General features: G+C 32.7%; 1 protein-coding gene across 1 annotated transcript in view; it reads left to right on the forward strand.

Moving 5' to 3' along the window:
- Window positions 1–2745: 2745 nt before the first annotated feature.
- Window positions 2746–21012, forward strand: part of LOC140436408 (uncharacterized) — a 109760-nt gene continuing 91493 nt past the window's right edge. The window contains exon 1 of the mRNA XM_072525195.1: window positions 2746–3099. The gene's annotated coding sequence lies outside the window, so the exon portion shown is untranslated. The remainder of the gene's footprint in view (window positions 3100–21012) is intronic.

Below are 21012 nucleotides of genomic sequence, written 5' to 3' on the forward strand. Positions count from 1 at the left end.
ACCTTCGCCCCAAGAATTTCTATCCCCCATCTTCTACCCCTTGTATTAATACTTCTATGGTAGGCAAAATATTATCGTTACAAGGTTATAGCTCTTCTGTATTACTTTCTCCCTTTTATTTCCTTCTTTTTCTTCTTTAGGTTTATGTACTCCAAATGTGATCTTAGTTTTTAATAAGTGGTGATCGCTTCCACAGGTAGCTCCTCTCAATATTCTTACATCTTGTACAATCATATTTGTCTTTTGTCATATGATAGTGTAGTCTATGATTGATTTTAACCCTCTCGTATTTTGCATCCATGTGTATTTGTGTATGTCTCTGTGTTGAAAAAATCCATTTGCAATTTTCATTTCATTTTGTTCGCATGATTTATTGGTGCCAAAGCTAATATTAATTTGTAGAATAAATTTGAGATATAGGCAGCTAATGCATAATATATATGAAAACACAACTATGATAGTAAAACTAGACTAAAATACAAATTCTCTTAAGAGGGAGTTCGGTAAGGCGATGTGATATCGCCAAAGCTATTTAATCTAACACTAGAAGACGTCTTCAAAACTAAAAATTTGTGAACATATGGCAACAAGTTAAACCACCTCAGATTCGCTGGCGAAATCGTGATTCTAGCGAGCACATTTTAGGAGTTACAAACTATAGTGGATCAACTCGCAGACAGCTCACAATACGTCAGCCTAAAAATGAATACAGCAAAAACAAAGATACACACAGACGACCCCAGACATAACTATAAATGGCAATGAGATAGAACAAGTTCAAGAATATACCTACCTACCTAGTCCAAATTCTGAAACTTTACAAAGAGAACGAAAATGATAAAATCACTAGAAGAGCTAGAGTAGCATGAGCAGAATTTAGAAAACTCAGTTGGGTACTTTAGAACGACAAAATACCTCCACATTTAAGGAGCAAACTATTAAACCAGTGCTTCCTTCCTATCATGACATATGGATGTCAAACCTGAACTCTAACTGAGGTAAATATAAACAAACGCTACAACAGTACGGGTAATGCTAGATATACGACTATCAGATAGAAAAAGGAACGTCTGGGTAAGAACAAAAGTCAAGGATATCGCAACAAAAATTACTAAACTCAAATGGAGCTTCGCAAACCACACTGCCATACAAAAGGACCACCATTGCAAACCCTACAAAGTTAGACGATCAGGAGGAAGACCACAAATAAGATGGGTAAAATAGCCGGAACAAATTGGAAATATGTTGCTCAGGATAGAGATTAAATGAAGAAGTTGGGAGAGGCTTATTTTCAAAAATGGAAGATAGAGGTCTAAGAAGAGGATTGTAAAATTTGGTCATGGATAAGACATAGCTAGACTCAGCAACGACAGACATCAGACATCTATGTGTTTTATCTAATCATCTTAACCCATGGCAAATTTAATGGCACAGTCAGACATAGAATGCAATATGCTAACAGTAGTTACAAATAAAATGTAGGAGAAATTACTTAGCATAAGTCCCCAGAACTTCACAATAATGAACTTCACAAGAAGGACGAATTTAGAGAGATGCTTGCCCTGAAATAACTTTAGGCTTTGACGGGCAAACCAGCAGCAGAGGCACTTCTGCTCATATGAATGATTAGTATCCCATATGAATGGGATATTATAGGCTGCGAAAAAATCTGAGTCATGTACCTAGTGGTTAAACCAGGATATGGTAACAATCTTTCCTACCTTCCAAAAGAGGATCTATACAACTTTTTATGTTAGTGAATAAATAAGTAGTATATGCACAGATAATCAAGCAGCTCAACAGCCCTAAGGTATTCTTCAGGCTAGTGTGGAAATTCCAAGAAAAACTCGATATAATGGTGGAACGTAATAGGGTTATATCGGTATAACAGATCCCAGATCATCAGAGAAATATGCAACATAAGAGTGCGGATTAGTAAGCACGAAAGTACTTAAACATTATTAGAAAAAATATATTTAATACAGTTAAATCTGGCTCTTGATCTATAGTTTGTGAGACTTATACATTGTATACCTACTAACTATTGCAGTATATATATATATATATATATATATATATATATATATATATATATATATATATATATATATATATATATATATATATATATATATGCAGATTGGAGCAACATTACCTTTGTTATTAAAACAATTTTCTTCTTCAAGTTCACGCTTATTTTTGTCACCGCCTTTATTTTTCGTTCCTCTTTCGCGGTAGTATCATCCTGAACAGTGTTTAGTAAATAAAGTTTACACAGCTGGGTATGATTTGATGTTTTTAATTACATAATTCTGGTGTCTTAATCTACCTCTTGGTTGAAAGCCCAATTTACTTTCTAAATAAGACATAATATTTCGAAACAGCTAACTACTTTTCTTAAAAAGCTTAAAATTAAAACTTTGAATTTAGTATATTTGTAAACATAGTTGCCTAATATTTTTCTGAAACTCAATTAATTATGTTACAGTGTTTAGTTCACCCTTTTCTTCCATCTCTAAAGTAAGGTTTCCAGTAGTTATTGTGCAAGATAACGTAAGCTTTTATCAGTAAGATGAGAATAATTATTGAATTTTGTAAAAAACGATCATACTCAATTTATTTATAATGCTATATGAAAACATCGTTAATGGCTGCGGAATTTTTAGAACAAGAAGAAGAATAGTGATACCATCTGTCGGTTATAAAAAGAGATATTTACGTTGTTGCCAATCTAATAAAAATCACGATTTCGGCTACCGTTTTCTCTGTGTGTTGGTAAAAATGGGTGCTGTGTTGCTGTGCATTGTTGGAACAAAATTTTTATAAAATGGCTGGTTATCATGCAAAAATCATATGTAATTTGTGATCCTCATTTTAATAACGTGTAGCTTTTATTAATTTTGTATGTTGTAACGTTAAGTGCGTACGTTATATATGTTTTTCTTGATATAGATGTGGCCTAGATGAGTTGTGTAATGTAGAGTTTCGATAGCTAATAGACTGGTAGCGATAAGAACATCTAATGTTTTTAGTTTGAAATCTGAAACTAATAGTTGGATATATTTTTCAAGCACGTGAATATTCCAGTATTTTAATAATGTAAGTATTGAACACAAAATACCTGTTCATTCTCAACCCTTCAATGTTAATAGGGTATCTGGTTTTCCCTGCCTATTAAGGTTGTACAGACTCCAAATCCTGTGTTAATATTTTTGTTAAGTATAAGAGGATTATTGGAATTATACTATATTCTGTTTATTTTAACGGATTCTTTATTGTTTGACTGGTTCTATAAATAAGTTATTTATCTATAGGTTTTAGTTCAATATTGAAGTATGTTCTGATAAAAATGTTTGCTTTTAAATTTGACTACTTGAAATATATACTTATTTACCATTAATTATTACAGGAACAAATGCAAATTGTTTAAAATAGAAAAGTAGGCAATTAAGAACCTATTTTACAGACAAATCTCTAATGGGGTCAACCATTTACATTTAATGTTTTTACCCATTTTAAGTTCTCTAACCACAGATTAAGTGAAAATTTTATAATTTTAAATTCAGTATAAATCGAAAATGCAGTTGTTTATTATATACTTAATAGCATAAACCATAATTTATTAATTTTGACATATGTACTGATTGCTTGACATCTCTTGCACCATCATTTTGCTTTAATAGTGGAAATATCAAACTAATGTATGTATGGTTACAAATATTTACAGGATTATAATAAAATTCTTATACTACCTACAGCTAAAAGTAAATACTTAATACTTTCCTATCATTTAGAAATATGCCAGTGTTGCAAAAGCTAAAAATATTGTAAATATTGTAAAAGACATAAGTAATTTGCCATTCTCAAGTTTCTTCCTTAATAACATTTTTTGGGATGTTTTGGAAATTTATTTTAATAAAAAAATGTGAACTTTTGTTAAAATTTGCTCATTTTATTCCTAGGATTTAAGAGATATGTAGGAAACTTTCTATTTGTTTGGTGGTTGGTTATCAATGAAATCTCAACTTATCAAATAAATAAGCTTATAAATAAAGAAGAACTATTTATAAGTCTTTTGTTAGTAGGAAATGGCTTAATTCTACATTGTCTTGGTGTTAGTATTTTTTGGAGATTTTATTGATGCAGGATAATGGAATTCATTGTATGGAAATATCAAAAAATACATACATAAAATTGTATCAGGTTCGCAATGATAATTTCACAAATTCTAAATTCTAATGATGAATTGGTTGCCATGTGGGCCCATTTCAACAGGGCCCTATCTTAAATTCTATATAAAATTAAACAATAAGACAAACAAGTGGATTGGAGAAAAAGCTAAAGTAAAAAATGTGGGAAAAATTTCAACAAAAAAGTGGCAATACTCAGTAAAAAAAATTACCAGGGAATTGTTTTCACTAACAGCTGTGACACAGAGTTCACCAGCAGATGAAGTTGTAGCACTAAACAAAATAGTGGTTGCCTGCTTAGTTTGACCTCAGTGTAATTTTCAAATCCTAACAGGGGACTGTTTTAATAATTTGAGCACAGCATTTGCACATAAATATTTTAATTAAAATGCTTACCATTTTTTTATGTATTTGGATATTTTTTATTCAGTTATTTAGAAAAAATAAATAGGTACTTATCAGTGATGTAAATTTTTGTTACTTTTGAATACTTGTAACGATTCATTACTTTTATCACCTTCGTCACCAGTTGAAAAAGACTGGTAACTACGTTTGCAGAAATTACCGCTAAAAATAAATACATGTATTTCTATCTGGCGAGTAATGTACAAACGAAACGCATTGGTAAAAACTAACATTATAGGTACCTATATTATTGTTTGAAAAAGATCTATCTAATTATCTTTATTTTTCATTGTAAGATTCCCAGAGGAATTCATCTGGTGATTAATTTCATTTGTAATTACCAGTTTGGTTTAATTGTCTAGGTCGAGCCAGAATAGTGTTTAAAATATTTGTATAAGAATTGACTAAAATGGGTAGTAGTATTGTTAAATTAGTAAATTTGGCATTGCAGAATGCAACTACAAGTGGTAGTTGAGTAGACCCCAATCAGAATTTTGATTATCACCAAGAAACAATTATAAATACTTTGAGCAAATCAGAGGAAGTACCATTTAGCAACCATTCGGACTGTGATTCTAATTATGCTCCTTCTGAATTCTGAACTAATTCAGATAATGACGAATATAAAATCAGTTCCGAGAAAACATATACTGACTAAACCCGAAGGGCCTGGTACCGAAAAAGGCGAAATTGTATGGAATGTTACATTTCAATTTTTGCTTTATCAAAAGGAATAGCCCGGTACTGATACAGTTTCCAGCAAGTTTGTATATTTCTTGTATGTATACAACTATTACTACACAAAAATCTTTAAAAATTGACAGATAGATTGCACTCACATCCCTTAAGAACTACCAGTCTATTGTGACTGGTGTATCTAAATACAGAATTCTACAGTACCAGTCAATTACAACTGGTAAGCATACAAGATGATAATTGAATTTTTCGTAAAGACAGCGAAACTGTTAAATATCAATACCAGGTACATTATACTCGTTACTTTTGGCACTTTTAGTCTTCAGTTAGAGTACAATATTTGTGACTTTAGTGATTTTAGCATTTAAAAGGTAATGGTAATAGTCTTTGGTACTTTTAATATATAAAAATAGTTTAAACTTGGTTAACAGGGATTTTATTAAACATAATAAAAACTACTTTATTTTCACAAAAGAAAAAAAACATTCAAAATAAAATATAATCGAAAAAATAAAAATTGTTTATTTTTATAAATCGTTATTGCAATACAAAAATGCTTTTCTACATTTTTTGATTTTAATCTATTTCTGTGTTTGGTTACTGTTTTACTGGCTTTATAAAATAGGCATTCACATGGAACAGAAGTGGCACATACACATAAATACATTTTTAGATAATTTAGACAACCCGAGATACACTCTTCTCCTCTCGCACCACTAAATGAGAGTAGGTATCCTTTTTTTCCTTCAAGGTTTGGCTCTTCTGAAATCTTTTTAATTTTGGTGATGGCGTCTGCTGTGGAACTTGTCACATGCAGAGTTTTTTATGCATACATTAAAATCCTGCCAAATCATATCATAATTGTCTATATTGTCCAATAGGTCTCTCTTGATATTGTCATTTGTTTCATTAACAAATTTATTTTCAGCAAATTGATATTCTATAAGATGAACTAGTTCATCCTGAATTTGATTTTGAGTTCTTTTTAAATTGTCTTCATTGGTGAATGTCTTTTTTTGTAAACTCGGATCTAAGAAAGAAGCTTTACCCAGTATAATATTGTTTTCAGGATTTCCAAAACAGTCAATAATCGAGGCAAGCATAGAATTTATTACAGTTCTTCCAGCTTAACTAAATACATAAAATTTAATTCATTCTAATGACGAAAGTAGTCCTTTTATAATAAGTATAACTTTGGAGAGCGTTATTTGCTTTTCTACATTCATTTCAACGGTAACTGCTAACAGTAACACAAAAGGATTTAAAATAAAGCAATGGTCTTTTAATATCATCCATTTCTCTTCAGTTACCAACTAGAAAAACAATACAAAGCAAGGAACAGAACAAAATGGCGGAAAATCCTAGAACAAGCCAGGACCCAGAAAGAGCTGTGGAGCTACTGATGATGATGATTTCTCTCCAGTTGGAAGATAAATAGCATTGAGCAAAAGACCAACTGTTGCAGCCAAAGGTTCCAATAATGTAACAACATAGAGTATGTCTCTCAAACATAGAGTATGTCGAGTTCCACCTTGTTGCCACATCATTAATCAACTTTAAGAGGGTTTTATTTTCCAAATGTTCAATTTCCCTCCTTTCTCGTATTATGTCATTTATGTTTATAATGAGGTGTTTATTTTTCATATTCTCTCTTAAATTTGTAACACTTCCATTTTTGAAAGAATAAATGTTTCTACAAATATTACGCTTGACTTTTTCATTGGAAATTGTATCGAAATGTAACCAAACAGCACTTCTTTTTTGAAAAGCTGTTTTGATATTAGATAATTTAAAAAAATAAACCGAAACAAATAAGACCAATAATTAAATGCAAAACAAAGCTTCCCAGTTAGTTGATAACTCCCATCCACTCAAAGCCAACAAATATTTCAAACTAACAAAGTGAAATATTAGATTCATTATCTGGATCATCCTTCTGCCGTCTCCAAGTCGAATGCCGTCATCTCTTTTATTGAGACAATTTGACCTTTTTTCAATTTCTTTGGCTTCTCGGATAATTCTTGGTTTATAGAAGCGGGTGGCGGCTATGGTTCTGGAGTTTTCAAAATCAATTTTGTGACCTATATGAAGATGGTGTTGACCTAGAACTGAATTGAGTCTGAATTGCGAACAGAAATGGAATGTTTATAATTCATTTTTTGGATTCTACGATTTGTTTGGCCTATACAGGATCGGGGACAGTCTGCGCAAGGAATTTCATAAACTCCTTGTTCATTTGGAATGTTTTCTTTGATTGATCGGACAAGAGATGAAAGTTTTTGTTGAGGGGTAGATATTGTCTTTACTCCTCTTGATTTAAGAATTTTGTCGATTTTGTCAGTGACACCTTTGATGTAATGAAGAAAAGCTTTCGTATGATGACTGTGTAAGTCTTTGGGTTGAGATTGAGTGGGAGTTTGATCTCTGTGGATGCTCCTATTGATGTGATTTTCGCGGTAGCCATTTTGGATGATAAAACAAGCCCTTTCTGCCGGAAACATCAGAAATTTACCTATTTAATTTGTGTTCTGATAAAGTGAATGTTTGCTGATTGTTAGTGAGAATTATCATATATTTCTTCTAAATTGCTTGTAGAACTTCTCTTGTACTTTTATGCATATTTGTCGGCAGTGGGCATTGATAACAGATGTTAAAAATATTTACTTTTTACAAATCTTAAAAGAAATTGCTTAGAAAATTGGTGTGTCAAATTCACTGGTTTTGATAAAACTCCAAAGTAATCAAATGAGAGCAAATCTTATACACATTATCTGTCCCATTTCTTCATTAACCAAATTTACGAGGTAGATAGACCCTTTTCTTTCAAATCGATGAGATGTAAACATTCCTGTTCTTATGTTCTTTGCACAAACAATCACAACTTTGCACAACTTCTTGTAGGCTATTCAATAAGTTTTGCAATTTGATAAGCAAAACACAATTTTATGGTTTGAAATACTCTTTATTATTCAGTATAGTCTCCCACAATATCAAAACACTTGTTCTGAGAGTCTAATTTATGAATTTCATCGCTGAAGTGAGAATCTGGAAGGGCTGCAAAATACACTTCCACAACTTAGGCTGCAAAATACGCTTTTTAGAAAACGCTTTGTATGCATACATTTTTTAGGTAATGAAAGAGATGGAAGTCACTGGGGGACAAATTTGTCACTGTAAAAATGTTCATATGATAATGCATTATCTCCTGATGAAAAAGGATTGTTTTTCTTCTGCAATCCAAGCCTTGTTTAATTTATTGTTTTACCAGTTTGCAAGTAATCCACAAACAAAATTCCTTTCACATCCCAAAAAAACCACGAAACACATTTTTGGCTGATTTCTTGACACCAACTCGTTTCTGAGCCAAAGAACCAGGTTAAAACTACTGTTTAGCCTCTTGTTTTGATTCAGGATCATAGTGATTTTATTCTTTCAAAAACACTCTAAATGTTGCTAAGAAAGTAGCATTTAAATGTGTTTTTGTTGTAAACACAGCATTTTGAAACCCAATACTTGTCAAAATATTGCTTAAACTGCCCAATGAGATGCATAGGGCTTCTATTAAATCTCTTTTAGTCACTCTTCGATTTTCCAACGTGATTCCAGGATTTTTAAAAGATTTATGGTGTTGTTTCTGTTTTTGGACGTCCTTGACGTTGATTGTCTTCAAGGCTTGTATGACCACGTTTAAATTCAGTAACCATTCTTTCTACTGTACCTACTAATTAAAGGTGAAAAGTCCTTATACACTTGCAATATTCGTTTATAAATTTCCTTTGCTTTTAATCCTTCCAAAAATAAAAATACAGTCACTGCACTATACTCGATTTTGTCCATTTTTTTAAAAAATACTGTGACACGTTTATATTTGTAAACAAAGAATGAATTGACAGATTGAAATGAAACTTCACAATATGTTCATATGCTCTCTCTATGTACCAATTCTCCCTCTTACCTCAAAACTTATTGAACAATCTATTTAATGCTAAAACTTATATCAGTATACTTCTTTTCTTATCTAATAGCTCACACACTTTTAATATTTTTTTAATAATTTTTCTCTTTTTTGTTATTTCTATTTTGGTTTGTTCATAGTAAATATTTATACTTATAAGTAGATATATTTATGTCTATAAATAGTACTCAAAAAACATTATCAATGCATTTATGTGATAAGTAAGTAAATGCATATTAGCACTATTTTCAAAAGTATTAAACAAATATAATATTTTTAATTATGTAAGATAAATGAAACTTACAGATGAGTCCATGGTTCTTTATCCGTACGTCATCATTTCAAGCATACAAAATAAGTCGGAAATTTACTTCACTCAACACCAAGTGACATAAAGTGGCTACTGCTCCGATCACGGATTATATTATAAAATTTGACGTTATCAAATAAATAGAATGTAAGATGTGTTGATGTACTGTGGTATAATTTCACTATTTGGGAGAGTGATTCATCGTATAAAGGCGCAGAAATACGGAAAGACGTATGAAAATCCAGTGACGTACACTCCCCTTTATTTTAACGTTAATTATATTTTATTTTTCAAATATTATTGTTCGAAATAGGCCACATTATATTTATTTATTAGTTTTTACTGACGTTTCGATCTTTATATCCAAGGACCGCTTTCAAAGATGTAAATGATAGTTATATGTATTTTATTTGTTTATTATTATATATTTTTATAATCTTATATTATTTATTTTCTTTTTTTTCTATCTTTAAATACGGAATAGAGATCGAAACGTCAGTGTATTAAACATGTAAATATATTTGGCCATATTGTGGCTTATTTCCAACCTTCTCCCTAAAAATACAGAATGCCACAGACAAAAAGCTATAGAAAAATAAATATATCTGTCATTTGTATGTTTGAAAACGGTCTCTTTATAGAGATCGAAACGTCCGTAAATGAAACATTTGAATAAATATATTGTGGCTTATTCCCAACATTATTTCTAAAAATACAGAACGACAAGCAAATAGTGTTGCCCAAATGCAAGAACAAGACGAGACTTAGGCAGTCTTGGTCTTGGTCTTGCGCCAATACACCTGGTCTTGGTCTTGGTCTTGGTATTGCACTCCTGGTCTTGGTCTTGGTCTTGGTCTTGCAGCAAGAGTCTTGCAAGTCTTGCGGTTACCCATTAGCCTATTGCTATTTATTAAACGTTACTTTAGATCTTAGAACAACGTAACGGAGTAAGTACATTTTAAGCTTGAATTAACATAGCCATAATAAAGACCAACCAAATTAATAAATGTCTAAACAACTGACATCAGGTGGGGTTTGAAGCCACGATCTAAGCTTACCGTGCCTATGCTCTAACTAACTCAGCTATCTACCATGCCCCACAGAAGTCAATCTGTTTCTTAATAAACGTTTGCATTTACTAAGCTTAAATGTGCTAAAACTTGGTTAAAACACAAAAAAAAACAAATTAATGACATAAGCATGCCTGTATTTTAAAGAACATTATCTGCCTAGAAAGAGATTGATGGACATGATGGGCAAAAAATCCACATACATGTATCAAGGGAACAGATTTTTTAGGTGATAAGATAACAAACTATAATCCACTTATTAAAGCAAAATAAATGTTTTTAGAAATCTTATCTCTACTTTTATATAAAAAACTAACTTGAAAAAATGAAGAATAGGTAAAAAAGCAATGACAATCAAAAGAAGTTCTTTTAAATTAAGGAGATACCTACCTACTTAATAAATACATTAATTTACCAAAATAAAGTAGTAGGTATATGATATATGTAGTTGGTAATAAGGTAATTTATTAATAATAAGGTAATAAGGAATTTTGGTTTTTTAGGAAGAAATATTTGTAATTCCTTTTTGTGAAAAGATATTAGATGCTTCCTTAAACCTAACGTGTTTCTGTTGTTAATTTTACAGCGATACATGAATTATTTCGAAAAACTCATCAAATTTGCTTTTAGGTCTTTTAGATCTATAACTCCAACGCTCACTATTCCGACTAGAATTATTTGAATCTTTGTCCCTCACGTCAAATTGTAAATTTGTCACTCCGGGAATAAAAAGGATTAGATGAAAAACAATTATTACATTAAACTCAAAGGAGAGCTCAATTGGGAATGAAGTCAAGTAATGTCGAAAAAGTAACTACGATACTACTAGTTACTTTATGTTCGTTACTATCCAATACCTTAAGTATCTAATAACAAACCGAGAATTATATATCATTACTTCGTTGTTCTAAATACTTCGGTATTTTGTTAGGGTAGGCGGCATTATATGTTTCTTTCAGCAAATTTTGTTTAACTGAATGATCTCATCGCACACTCAGCAGAAACAATTTATAGTCTTAGGCCGATAAGATTTGTTTATTTAGATTCCTTCTGACTAAATTATAATGGGAATACGATATTACTGTCGGCGTCGCAATGCAAGAAGATTATTTTTATGATTAGAGGGCGGCTATACTCAAAATATGAACAATTAATTTCAGAGCGAAGAAGTCGTGTGCTGGAAAAGAATGTACAAAATATTTAATTTTGTAATCTCGACCTCTGAGCACGTAGCACGTGTCAAATGTGTTTTTTTAATGAATATTTTAATTCGGTATGTATGTTTATGGTATTGTTTGTAATACGCATTAGTTCAGTTTTTCAAATTTTTATTACTTTTTTTTGCGACTCATTGAGTCTTTAAGCCTATACCCGAACTATTATACTTGCTAAAACCACATTCAGTCCTAACTGCAAGACGCAAGAGTCTCGCAGGCTTAGTCTTGTTCTTGCTTAAATCTTGCACGGTCAGTCTTGGTCTTGGTCTTGCTAAAATTAGGCGGTCTTGGTCTTGGTCTTGGTCTTGCAAAAACGCAATAACAAGACCAAGACTGCAAGACCAAGACCGATTTTGGGCAACACTACAAGCAAAAAGCCATAGAAAATAAATATTACTATCATTTGTATAATTGAAAGCGGTCTCTGGATATAGAGATCGAAACGTCAGTAAATAAACATATGAATAAATATTTTGTGGCTCATTCCCTTAATTCCCCTAAAAATACAGAATGCCACAAACAAAAAGCTATAAAAAACAAGTAATTTTGCAGAAAGCTTACTGATACCACCCGGCTGTCGCGGAAGTTACGCTAAAACGTCTTTTGACGTGACCCGTCCTTAAAGAGTTACACAATGAAATTTTTTTAAGACAATTTCCACACCATCCCAGAGGTATGTCTTGTGGCGCGTTACTTTTTTTAAATGGGTGTTCGCCAAGAGCCATATTGTCTTATTAAATAAAATGAACAAAACACTTAAACAGTATAAAACAAAACAAAATAAAATCCTATAAAACAAAATAAAATTCTATAAAAACAAAATAAAAATAATGTTTGATGTAACAAAACATTGTACTTATCTATTTAAACACAAACACTATATACACTTACTATGTTCTTCTCGTTTTTTTTTTGTTTTTGGTTTTTTTATACTGATGTTCTTATTAAACTATTAGAAAATATTATTCGCTGTCTAAATCTGAAGATGCAGTGTTGCTATCGCTGTTATTATCTTCACCACCTGGTGTAATTATAATTGGCTCTAGTAAAACTTCGATATGAGTGTCAAGTTCTCACATACGATGTTCTTCTTTAATTATGTGGCCTATACATTTAGCCCATTTCTCTGGAGTTACATGGAGGATTGCTTGAATCAAAAGTTCCTTAACTTTGTTTAATTTGAACGTTTTGTTATTGCGTGCTACTTCTCCTTTCACTTGCGCCCAGATAAGTTCAATGGGATTGAGTTCGCAATGATAAGGTGGTAGACGCAGAACTTTGACACCATAATCTTTTGCAGTTTCATCTACAGTATATTTAAGATATTCACTTTTCCTTAACCGTGCAATGTCAAGTAGCTAAATTTTGAGCATTGATTCTTCGTATGCAATCCCCTTTTCTGTAAGCCATTCTTGAATCCTCCCTTTCAATTCCTTTCATAATCACCTATTTTTTTGACTCAAATTGAAGAAAACCATCATTAAGGAACCCTATATCACTTCCTATATGGGCGATGATTAAACGCCGTCCCTTTCCTGATGGAGCTTTTAATCTATTATATATTATGCTATTCCTTATTTTTTCTTTCTACTCCCCTAGATTACAATGTCCAATGTTTTGACGCTTATGGTATCAAAAAATCGTAGTAGACACAACATGATAAATATGTATACAGTCATTCAGTGATTACATCACATAGATTATGAAATGTGTGCACAGGACTTATTTTTTTTTGCCTTAAACTAAAATCACAAGATCTAAATAAATAGATAAAAAATATTTTTATCCGAATTGAATCCTTATTGAAAATCCTAAATTAATATATCAACATTGTGAGTATTTCTTAATAAGGCACATTCACAAATATCATGTTCTAATATCGTTACAGCTTTTCCTTTATTGGAAGGTGCTTTTGCGGCACAGTGTTCGCTGTTGTTAAACCAACCTTTTGGTCTGTTGTCAGACCAACCACGTCTCATCTATACAGTGCTAGCCAAAAGTTTCCTACCCCTTACCTCCTAACCCAAACAACTGAAAACTCACAACTGAGGGTTTATCGCTTATAATAAATGAAAATATTTCTCTCCGAAGGAAGCAAAGAACACTCTTAAGTGTCGATAGAAGCATTGTTAGTGTTTGTAGGTGTATTTCTTCATATGGGGAATATGATAATGCGTAGGCTTCAAGATTATCTACTGGAGTAAATATCCTTTTTTCACCAGGAAGCCATTTTACAAAGCATGTCTAGAAATATATTGTTATTGATTCTACGAGTACTGCATTTTTCCCTAATGCTCGTCCTGGAGAACAACATTCTTCACACAGACTATACAAAATTCAGTCAGTTATCGATTATTTTAAACACAGGATGCTGAAACTGTACTATTCCTGACGCGAGCTTTCACTAGGTGAGTTAATGGTGTTGTGGAAAGGTAAACTCATATTTAGGCAATACATCCAGAACAAGCATCATAAGTACGAAATAAAGGTTTAGATATTAACCACTTCTAAGAGAATAGAATCAGAAAATACACAGCACGGAAATGTTAAAAGTATCAAGAAACAATATACATTCGGTAGAACCAACAAAAGGGAAGGCTGTTGCAAAATATCCAAAAGATATAATAAATAATAGGAAAGATAAAAGAAAAGTTTGTTATATCTCGTCTGAATTTTCAAATATGGTTGATATTAGAAGTCAAAAGAAAGGAGGAAAGTATTATCTATTGCCAGTCGTCAATTACAACACAGTCTTTACAACAGATGCTTTTCTATTACACAGTCGAAAGAAAGACCATCCATGGATATAACAATCTTTTTCTGCATACATTAGAAATGGTTGTGATCAATTTTCATGCCCTCTACAACAAATATTCTGCAATCAAGATGCCACTGCCTGAATTTATAAAATTTTTTATCAAACGATTACTTCCTCGTGTAGGGTCACAACGTACTGGAAGAAATCCAGAACACATTATCGGAAAACGAGAATTACCACCGGAGAAAAAAAAATATCCAGCAAAAAAGCATAATACGCAGTAGGCAATGTCTTCAGTCAGCGATTTCTTCATCACAATAATGCGCCAGTAAATTCCTCGATCAGTTTTTTGCAAAACGCAAGGTTACATAATTTGTCAGCCACCGTTACGGTCCCAATATAGGAGGTGATGACTCTTTCGTGTTCCCGAAGATTAAAATGCTGATTAAACAAAGGTTTCAACAATCTGGCAACTTTTCACACGAATGCAGCGATGTCACTAAAGGTCACTACTAAAACTAACTTTCGAAAAAGCACCAATGATGAGCACTGAATGATGAAGAATAAAGCAAAATGAGATTGGATACTTTTGGGACTCACACCTCTAATAATCAGAAGTACTTGTTTAATCAAAGTCAAGAAAGGTATTTGACGGTAAGGATAGTTAAATACAAACACATAATCAGTATATAATTTTTTTTGGATTGAGACAAACGTTTGAGAAGGGCCAAAAACAAAAATTGATAAATAGCGTGGAGCTGCTCTAGAATTTTATAAGTTGAATCGAAATGTGATAACCTAACGTTGTTAACTATTTCGACAATCTAAGATGTTTAGATTATTCATTGGTTCTAAGAGATTTTGTTTCTTTAATCTAAAATTATCACTTTTTTGAGGTGATGCTTGTATAGACGACAAAACTTTCCTTAACTGTTTATTTATTCTTTAACCCACTGTCGCATTAGAAAACCAGTATCATAAAATCGTTGAAATACATTGTTTAAGATTACAAACAAAATGAAATTAACCGGTTAGGCACTGAATCTATTCGCAATCGATTACGAGATCCTAACATATAATTCAATAATATAAACCGCAAAGCTTACAAGAATATTTACTGATTTCCAACAATATATTAATGGGAATATTTATGAAAAAAATATATATTAAATAATTTCATACAATTAGATGCTCTCTACTTATTCTAATTATCAGAATACACGAGGGATGTTCAAAAAGCTCTAGGACAAGAAATGCTTGAAACATTCGAGGATCGTTCAAATTATTTTGTAACTAAATTAGACGGGAGGGGATTGTAAAACGTTACGGTGAGTTACAGGGGAGGGAAGGGGGTTTCGAACAACGCGTTACGTAACATTGTTTTTTTACTTAAAGAAGAAAACTATGGAATTAAAATCTCTCAAGTTAGCAATCCTTTTCGATTACGTTTTACGGGTAATCCCTCGATTGTATTGTACAATATTGTTATTTTGTTGCTTTTGTTTCTGTTTTATGGGAAATCCTTCGACTGTATTATACGTCCTTTTTATTTTGTTTTCGTTGTCAGTAATACACAGAAACCCGTTGCTGTAGTCAGTGTTGTTAAATTGAATTCATACTGTAATGCCATCAAAAGTTGAAAAAAAAAAACGTGAACATTGACAACTACGATGTTTCGGCGGAATACAGAAAGCCTGAAGATAGCTTTCGGGATCCGGTAGAATTTAATCTGGCCTGGTATAGCACTCACATCCGTAAATCACAATATTTCTTGCTAGTGATTAAATGCGCAGACGAATTCTGCTGTTGCCGCTCGAGTAGTGCATTGAAATCTGCCTTTCTGGATTTCCTTCAATCAGCCTGCCTAATCCTTCAAATCCCAAGTAAGCTCGTGATATTTACTCTGTTAGATTAAGGAAAATGCAAGTTTTCACCACTTCGTGAAAATACGTGTCATGATTTTCGTTGAAAAAATATTTGGGAACAAATATCAATAGTCAGTGTAATCAAAAAAAAAGAAATCCTATTAAGAATCGAACAAGCAAGGAAAACATTCATGAGCATGAAAACATTTTTTACAAGATCAGACCTTAGTCTACAGCTTAGAATCCGAATGATCAGATGTTACGTTTTTTCTGTCTTACTGTATGGCTGTGAAAGTTGGACAATGGACTCTGAAATAGAAAAAAGAATAGATGCCTTTGAGATGTATATATACAGACGAATGTTGAGGATTCCATGGGTACAAAGAGTTACTAATGTTGAGGTACTTCGTGGCATGTGTAAACAAAAAGAATTACTAAGAATAATCAAAGAGAGGAAAATGCAATACTTGGATCATGTGTTGAGAGGCGAAAGATATGAATTACTTCAAGTTATACTGGAAGGAAAAGTACAGGGCAAAAGATCAGTAGGAAGACGCCAGAACTCGTGGCTGAAAGACCTGAGGAGATGGTTCGACCGCTCATCCGCAGAGATCTTTCGCGCAGCAGTTTCCAAAACTACAATTGCCATTTGGATCGCCAACCTTCGAAAGGAGACGGCGCAATGAGAAGAAAAAGAAGATTTTCGTTATAATCATTTAAAGTCCTGAATATCAAAATTTATAAAAAAAAACAGTGGGTATTACAACAATCTTTAAAGCAGTTTAAATTTAACCTGGCCTAAACTTAAAAGCTCTATTCACAACACCAAGAAAAATATAGCTCGACTAATCAAATGCGTATTTTATGCCGATGAGTTAATAATGTACCCTCATGATAAATCCAATGCTACTGCTAGTACAATTCTGAAATTAGGAGTACATGATTTAAACAACAAAGTTGCTTGTCTAGCACTTACCATTTCCCATTCCAAATCCAAAGCTATTAAATTTAGCAGAAGAATTAATTCTTTTAACCCTTAAAATCACTGCTAACAACTTTAAATTACCGGTTGTTGATAATTGCAAAATATTAGGGCTGATATTTGATTCGAGGTTAACCTGGAAACAACACATTCAGGAAAGGAGTTTGTTTAAAAAGTTCACATTACTAAAATATAATTAAAACACTCTCACACTATCACTGCGACGCGACGTGGGAGAGACTATATAAAAGTTTATAGATGACTAATCCGTTCCAAGCTCGACTATAGATGTTTAATCTATATGTCTGCAACTAAATCAACTCTAAATTCACTAAATACAGTACACAATACGGCTATCCGCCTGTCTTAAATCATTTCGATCTAGCCCAGCACAAAGTCTTTACTGTGAAGCTAATCAACCTCCTCTATGGTTTAGGCGAGAATACCTTCTCCTCTTCTATGCTGCTGCAATTTCTTCCAACCCGTCCAATCCAGTATATCCTTTAATTACATTGTCATACCAACCCCATAACAACCCTCCATGTAACTTAATTATACATCCTTTTCCTAGTCCATTATAAATATAAAAATCTGCAACGATGTAAAAACTAAAATGAAAAAGCTGACAAACTTAATCTATCCACCTGACAGATTAACTGGAATAAAGTTACTTCAGCGCTGCATGAAATTAAACCCTCAGTGAACCTATTTACCTGGTTTATCTCGGAAAAATATGGCAATCATACGGAGATTGCGTATAGGACATACACATATAACACATGGCTCTCTGATGATATTATCTCCACAACCAAAACGTCAGCACTGTAATACGACTCTTCCGAACCAGACATATACTTATCGGATGTCTCTTTTATGCCAGAATAGGCCAACAGCTTAGTATCAGTTCTATCTTCAAAGAGGTCCCAAACAGCACAGACCAAATCAACAAGGTGATCAAATTCCTGTTACTGTAAAGTTGTAATTTTAGGCGTTTTAATTAAAGTAAGTAGAATTTTTTTCACTTAAAACACGGAGGAGAAAGTATAATCCTAGAGATGACCAAACTTATACAAAAACTAATATTGCCCTGCAAGATACCAGACGCATGGAGAAACAGCATAATGATATCTATGTTCAAGAAAGGAGATAAAGAAGATCCCAACAATTATAGAGGTATAAATCTACTGAACACCGCACTTAAGCTTACCACAAAAGTCGTGACCAACAAAATCAATAAACTAATAACTTTTTCAGATGAACAACAAGGATTCAGATTCGGAAGAACCTACGTAGACGCCGTATTTGTACTAATACAAATCACAGAAAAGGCCATCGAGTACAATAAACCAGCTTATCTATGTTTTATAGACCTGACAAAGGCTTTCGATCGCATACAATTCGAAGAGGTCTTACACCTACTGTATAAAAGAAACATACCAAGCATTATTATACAAACCATCGAAAAAATCTACTTACATAATCAAATATAGGCAAAGATAAATGGAAAACTAACACAGATAGTTAGAATGGGTAATAAAGAACTCCACATATTATGTTATGCAGACGACGCCGCATTAATCGCCGAGATAGAAGACGAGCTCCAAAGATTAACACATATCGTCAATACAACAGCCAAGAAATACAATATCTACTATCTAATAATATCAGCAGAAAAAATCAAATGTATGACAATATCTAAATACCCACTACGGTGTAAAATCGAAATTGATGAGAAAATAGTAAAGCAGGAAGCAAGGTTTAGATATCTGGGAATATATATAACTAGTTATGGAGATATTGAAGAAGTACGACAATAAAGCTTAAAAGCGAGTAAAGCGGCGGGATCTCTTAATGACACAATCTGGAAGAACAAACACCTAAGACAAGACACAAAAACAAGAATCTATAAAGCAGCAATTAGACCTATATTAACATACACGGCGGAGACAAGACCTGCCACATCTAAAACGAGACGGCTACTAGAAACAACAGAGATGAAAATACTCCGACAAATATCAGGAAAAAGTCTGTTGGATAGGGAGAGAAGCGAAAACATATGATAGCCATGCAATATAGAAGACATAAATGGATGGGCGGCAAAACTGAAACAGGGGTGAAACGAACACATTAGTAGAATGGCAGAGGATAGGCTAGTACGAATAGCACGAAGATAAGTCACCAAATGGACGAAGAAGTATTGGCAGACCAAGAAAAAGATGGTGCGATAATTTAAACAATTTATTAGGCTAATATTGAAGAAGAAACAGGCTGTAAAGCCTACATACAAGAAGGAAGAAGAAGAATTTTTTAATGGAGTTTAAAAAAGTATTCTTTCTGTTTATTTCATATCTGTTGCAATCTCTCTAATAATCAGAAGTCACTCATGTAAATTAGTTTTTATATTTAAGTAATAATCAGATTTTGAGGTAAAATGGCCCCTCCATGTTAAGGCAAAATGACTTCAGGAACCATTTTACCCTTGCTTAACTTACCAAATAAAGTTTTGAGTAACACGGGAATATTTTTTATAACAATCAAATGTAGGTATATTATCTTTACAGAAATAATGGTTAGACCTTATGTTCGGAAGACGATAAGTCAGGAATGATATGCTTTTTAGAAGAGCTTTTAGGCTTTATAATCTGCCCTTGAGTACTTTAAAAAGAAGGGCCAAAAATAAAAATGTATTAGTAAGTCAACTAAAAGTGGACTATTTATTCATAATGGAGATGGTATTAAACACATCCATCCATCCATCCATCCAATGGCGCTACAGCCCAAATCGGGCCTTGGCCTCCTTCAACAGGCTTCTCCAACCATCTCTATTTACCGCTGTTCTTTTCCATGAACGCGTTCCCAGGCAGTTCCTGGCATCCTCATCGAGGTATTAAACACAGGTTTTCTAAAAACAAAAAGTCATCTAGAACGTCTTAGCTTAGAGATTTTCTAAAGATATCTACAGAGATTTCTTTTAGAACTCCTGAGGCTACCTCAGCTGCCAGAGCGAAAGGCTTTAATAAAGAAGCAGTCACCAAGTTTTTTTCTTTTGATGAAATACGAAATAGAAATAACCAAATCCTATCAGAACATATAATATGAATGAGTCTGTTTTCCAGACGGTCCCTAGCAAGTTGCCCAAAACTTTAGCACACAAAGTGCGGAAACAGGTTATGTATTTTAATGAGAAAGTTATTTTATGACTTGAAACAAACCCAGAAAAAGTCGTAACTATGTATAACATAGCTAGCTTGTTTGGAAAATCGTACTGAAGAGTACTTGACAACGGACTCTTTGGATTCAAGAAAACAAGCATCTATTCTTTAAATCCGAACGTATTGCAAGATTGGAAATTTAAACCATCGTGATCGAAATATAATGGAAAATATAACCGTTGATCCCATCCATGAATAAAGAACTCATTGTCCAAGAAGAGATACTTATTCGCTTCCAAGTACTTTACCTATAAGGAAAATAAAAATTCGTAACGTATCTTCTTCATATGAGTGAGAGGAATAGGAAGCACGTAAACAATCTTCATATCAGCTTTTTTGGAAACAGTCGGAC

Source organism: Diabrotica undecimpunctata, chromosome 1, assembly GCF_040954645.1.
Source record: "Diabrotica undecimpunctata isolate CICGRU chromosome 1, icDiaUnde3, whole genome shotgun sequence".
Lineage (NCBI taxonomy): Eukaryota > Metazoa > Arthropoda > Insecta > Coleoptera > Chrysomelidae > Diabrotica > Diabrotica undecimpunctata.